This window comes from Colobus angolensis, unplaced genomic scaffold (genome assembly GCF_000951035.1).
Source record: "Colobus angolensis palliatus isolate OR3802 unplaced genomic scaffold, Cang.pa_1.0 Scaffold287, whole genome shotgun sequence".
Lineage (NCBI taxonomy): Eukaryota > Metazoa > Chordata > Mammalia > Primates > Cercopithecidae > Colobus > Colobus angolensis.
In genome coordinates, this window is record NW_012116121.1 from 3447149 (window position 1) to 3452967 (window position 5819).

Here is a 5819-nt window from a genome sequence, read left to right on the forward strand (position 1 = left end):
CTCTGCCTCCCGGGTTCACGCCATTCTCCTGCCTCAGCCTCCCGAGTAGCTGGGACTACAGGCGCCCGCCACCACGCCCAGCTAATTTTTTTGTATTTTTAGTAGAGATGGAGTTTCACCATGTTAGCCAGGATGGCCTCGATCTCCTGACCTTGTGATCCGCCCGTCTCGGCCTCCTGAAGTGCTGGGATTACAGGCGTGAGCCACCGCACCCGGCCCAACGCCTCCATTTTTATAGGCGTCTGAACTCCCTGTTTTCTTTGCTTCCTTTTGCTTTAGAGAAAAATGTAAGGAATTTGAAGACAGCCATCGTCCCTTACCCACCTACACATTCATATACGTAGATGCAGAGATAGGCTACGTACCTTTGGATTATAGGAAAAAGTACCTTCTGGGGTCTCTCCTTGCAGCGCTACACGAGAGCAGAGTACGAGTCTGAGGTGAAGAGAGTCACGGCAGGACAAGCGTTTAGAAAATTTCTTCCACTCTTTGACCAAGTATTGGTTGAAAGGAGTGCTGCTGAAACTGTAACCAAAGGAGGCATTATGCTTCCAGAAAAATCTCAAGGAAAAGTATTGCAAGCAACAGTAGTCACTGTTGGATCGGGTTCTAAAGGAAAGGGTGGAGACATTCAACCAGTTAGCGTGAAAGTTGGAGATAAAGTTCTTCTCCCAGAATACGGAGGCACCAAAGTAGTTCTGGATGACAAGGATTCTTTCCTATTTAGAGATGGTGACATTCTTGGAGAGTACGTAGACTGAAATAAGTCACTATTGAAATGGCATCAACATGAAGCTGCCCATTCCACTGAAGTTCTGAAATCTTTCATCATGTCAATAATTTCCATATTTCTCTTTTATAATAAACTAATGATAACTAATGACAAAAAAAAGGAAAAAGTACTTTTTAAATTTGCAGCAAGAGGCAGGAACAATCTTAAAAAGGGGGTTTGAGAAGCCAGCAGCCCACCCTTAGGTAGTCTAGGGATCCCTTCCTGCCACAGTAGAAGCCTGAATTTTCAGATTTTCTCCAAGTGTAAAGATAAAAAAGTAAATGAACCAAAACAGTTCAAAATTAACTTGATATTATTTAAACACTTCATTATATACTCTGGTTTCTCTTCTGATTGCATAAAAACCAAAGGGAAACTCTCTGCCTTCTAGAAATGAGTTTGTCCAAAGGAATTTCTAGCCTTGAATTTGTACCAAAAAAAAAAACAAACCCTACAAACATATGAGTGATCAGTTGGCCCTGTCGGGGTCTTTCTGGTTGGAAGATGAATAAGGAAAGGCACATCTGACATTTCATTTCACTGACATTTTATTTTGTTCTCAGTCTTTTTTCCTCTGTTTCCTCAAGTACATTTTCTGCTATGATGCTGCAAACGGGCACCAGCGTGAGTCAGACCCATTTAAGACTGTTGAGCCTCACAGGTTTAGCGATTTAATTACGTGTTTTGTGGGATTTGCAAGCAGCGTGCAATCTCCCCGCATGCATCAGGTCCACACATGGCAGTGTCCCTTGTCTCTCTCTGGGTTTGTTTGGTGGTACATCAGGCCAGTCTCTGGAAGCCTGGAATTAAGGATGCAAGCATGTTCATGCGCGTGGTGTAGGATGGATGGGGAAGGAAATTGCAGGAGACCTTCCGCTCCCTCCTCCACCTGGGGCTGGGCCGCGAAAATGTGAGTGGGATACGGTGAGGGTTTGTTGTGTGTGTGTGTTTTGTGAACATGTTGATTAAGGGTGCTGGCCAATCATACAGAAAGAAACATCTGGCAGGCACTTGGAGATGTGGAATGGGTGTTCAGGGCAAAGGGCCATCCAGTTCACCAAGTCAACAGATGCTGATCTTCACAGCAGTCTCTGCAACAAGATGCTGTTCCACATGCCAGAGATATTGCAGGAAGCAAACAAGTGCTTGGGGCTCAGTTTCTAGATGGGGAGGGACCCCTGCAGAGGGACCAAGGCATCAGCCATGAGGTGCTAAGAGGTAGGAGGAAGCGAATGTAGAGGGGACAGGGAGTCAGGAAAGGTGGAAGGGAGATGGGAAGAGCACTGGAACAGGGGGAGGGCCCGAGGCTGCTGGGGCGAGAGGGCTTAGAGCAAGGACACCTGTGCTGCTGCGGTCCCAAGAGCGGTGGTGACCGGTGCACAGTGTCGTGATGATACTAAGAACTGCTGCATTGTAAACTTTAAAGTGGTGAATGTTATGGTATGTGAATTGTATCTCAACACAAAAAAGTGATTCATCACAAAATGGTTGAAAGCAGTTTAAAAATATTGAGTGATGTAAATTTAAAAATTAAAACCTCTTGATTCCTTCACCAACTACACCTTCCTACTTTCCAAAGGGAAACCATGTTACCACTGTGCAGAAACCTTCTAGGACCCAAGTATATATGTGAGTATCTTTTTTTCTTTTTGGCAAAAACAGGATCAAACTTTAAGTGGTGTTTTGCAGCTCGCTTTGTTTATGGGGCAATAAACATTTCCATGTCAATTCAAGTGCCTTTGTTAAAGAAGTGCCTGGTATCCCCTTGTCTGGCGGTCCTATCACTCACTTCAGCAGTCCTTTATCAATGGACACTTAAATGTTTCCAAAATGTTGCCATTAGACTCTGGACCGAATAGGCTTGTGCTGGCATCTCTGTAAACTGATGCAAGCATCTGTGTTGCATGAATTCCTGGAAGTAAAACTGATGGGCCAAAGGACATGTGTGTTTTAGATCTTGATAAATATTGCCAAATGGCTTTCCAAAACCTGTTCCTGATGGACAGGGTCCCAGCGGTCAAGCAGGGGCCGTCGCCTCCTACCCTGCGGGCTGAAGTCTTCCTCCTGTGAAGAAGTCTCCAAGACCACTTGATTGGGGGTGATGGAGAAGGCAGCGCGTGGGGAGGTGAGCCTCAGCCCATCATGGCTTGAGCTAGGATGGCTGTATTTTCATTTGGATATAAACTGTGATTCTGATAACAAGGTTTTTGATCAAAGAATCCTGCTTTAAAAAAAAACAGTAAGAAAAACAGGTCTGGCGCAGTGGCTCACCCCTGTAATCCCAGCACTTTGGGAGGCCGAGGAGGGTGGATCACCTGAGGTCAGGAGTTCAAGACCAACCTGGCCAACATGGTGAAACCCCATCTCTACTAAAAATACAAAAATTAGCCCGGCGTGGTGGTGCACGCCTGTAATCCTAGCTACACAGGAGGCTGAGGCAGAAGAATCGCTTGAACCTGGGAGGTGGAACTTGCAGTGAGCTGAGATCGTACCACTGAACTACAGCCTGGGCGACAGAGTGAGACTCCATCTAAAAAAGAAAAAAAAATTTTAAGTTTAGATAATAAGAAGAAGAAGAAGAAGAAAAAAAAAATAACATGTTTGGAAACCATTAACAGGTTCTTCTAAAGCCATGTTCCCTCTCCCTTCCAGAGTCCCATTTAACCCTGCTGTGGCCTCCAAATGGCACCCAGTGAGCTTCACACCAGCGTTCACACCTGTGAGCCCCATTTCACACCTAACAGAGAGGACCTGTGTTACCACAGGTAATGCAGAATGATGGTATTAAGGACACTGCAGCTTCCGCCTTGGCTCATCTGATCTCCCATTCTGGAGTGAGACAGCACTGTGTCCTGAGGGCAGAGGGGCAGCCCTTTGAGACCCCAGGTGAGGCGGAGCCGGCCTGGAAGTCACCCTCAGGCCCTCAGCCTGACCCACACCATGCCTGTGGTCTCCTGGGAGACCCTGAGCCAGCACCACCCCACTGAGGTGCTCCTGAATCCCAGCCCGCAGAAACTGTGAGATAACCTGTGTTGATTGTTGTCTAAGCTGTAAAGGTTGGGTGAGTGCTATGCAACAATGGATGACAGTAGACCTGGACTTGTGTGGTTTGGGGTCCTAGATGCTAAAAATCTGGTTTTATACTTGGATTTAAACCCACCCCTGCCTCTGCCCCGTCGGAGGTACCTGGCATTTCCTCCCGGGTTAGGACACCCAGCCCCAGGCATCTCCTCTCATGACCTCTACCAAAGTGGTGACAGTTCAGATGAAGGTCCTTGGTACGGACAGGAGTTGTGAGGGCGGACAGAGTGACTCGGTGATTGAATACTAAACCCAAATTTAAAATAAACGTGGGTCATTTGGTCCTATAATCTTTGAAAAAGCAATTATGTATAACGGCAAAGGTTTCAGCTGGATGTCAGCTTGTGCGGATCTAAGAGTCAGTAGGAGGCAAGAAGAGGAAGAAGTATTCCTTTCAGTGTGATGGTGGGAAGCGAAAACAGGGGCTCTTTTTTATTGTTTCTTAGTTGGGTTGTTTATTAAGGCATGGAGAGGTGAGCTTGTGTTGCGGGAATAAAAAAGGGATTCGTAGGAGGAGATTAAAAATGTAATCGAGAGAGGGTCATGGGTGGAGAGGGGTGCAGAAAGACCGGGGTCAACTTGACTCCTGTGGTTTCCCTGAACTCTGCCTCACTCTGGAGAGAACAGGGGATAACTGGCATCTCAGTGGGACCGTGGAGTCCACAGGTGCGGAACGAGGTGCTTGTCCAGCTGAGGTGGGTCTTCCTGGAGTTGGAAGCATGGCTGTGCGGGAACCCCGGGAACCCCTGTCACGAAGGCTGGCAGTTCCACCTGAGGGCCAGCTCGAGAAGTGGCCACCAGACACCTGTGATGAGGAGCCCGTGGCTCTCCTTTTGCCCGGTGCACCCCAAGTGTGGGGACTGTACTTGGCACACACACAACGGGCATTGAATGCACATTGAATGGATGACGTTTGAATGCGGTCACTCAGAGTTGGTGATTACCGAAGTCAGAATGGAGGGAGGTCAAGAGGCCCTGGCGTGAGGGAGGAAGGAAGAACCTCGTGGCAGAACTGGGAATCCAGAGGTAAACTGATCCAGCATGGGGGAGGCAGGCTTAGGATCTGGAGATGGTGTAATAAGAGTAGCAGGGCCTGAGAGGGAGGCAGCAGGAATGTGACTGGAGGAGCCTCCAGGAGCCCTCTGCCAGGGTCGTGAGAATCCATGGGCTGGGGCCAGGGAGAGGAGAGGTCGAGGCTGGGACCACGGTGTCCTCTTCTTAATCAAAAGCTGATGCATTTTGTTTCCTCTTGAAGGCCTCCGAGTCCCCACAAATCCCTGCCTTGTTCACAACAGTCAGGGCTTTGTGCTTCTCTCTGAAATAAAACTTTTATCTTAAAAAAAGAAAAGAAAATGTATCCAATATAGTGTATCATAATCACAGTATTGGGAACTTTCCCGACTCCGGTGGGAAGGAGGAGGAAGTCGTGGGCTCACTGGGGCACGGGAAAAAATACCAGAGAAGTCCACTCCTAATTTTGTTTCTCTCCTCTTCTGGGTTTCTGTGGTAATGGATTGAAAATACACAGGAAATGCAATGCAAAACTTGGCTTTGATTTTTTTTTTCCCCCCCACCTAACCCTGTAAAGGTTTGGAAAGACTTGATTACATGGCAGGGAAAGTAAAACTGTGGATGAAATACGCTGAGGCTCAGGCCACATGACCAGGTGATAAGGCCTTCTGAGACTACCAGCAGCCCTGCTGGCTCAGGTGCGGCCTGTGTGGGAGGACTCGTGTCTCGGTGCTTCCAGAGAAGCTGCCTTCCACTGTGTGAACCCGGACTGAATCACAGGCCGCTGTTTGTTCTCCCTCGGCCTTGGAGGGCCTGGGAGGCTCCTGTTGCCCAACACCCTGGTGAGCTGAGAACATTCTGTAGATTAATTAGGTTCTCTCCTCCGGCTCAGCAGGTCTGTTCTAGCCATTTGACCAAACGTGCTCTGATATTTTCTACCAGCTTTAGGACGATA

General features: G+C 47.9%; 1 pseudogene across 1 annotated transcript in view; it reads left to right on the forward strand.

Moving 5' to 3' along the window:
• The window catches only part of LOC105516673, a 7930-nt pseudogene extending 7043 nt beyond the window's left edge, over nucleotides 1–887 (forward strand). Inside the window, exon 3 of the transcript XR_001002528.1 lies at nucleotides 379–887. The product of XR_001002528.1 is annotated as a 10 kDa heat shock protein, mitochondrial pseudogene (transcript). The remainder of the gene's footprint in view (nucleotides 1–378) is intronic.
• Nucleotides 888–5819: the final 4932 nt, after the last annotated feature.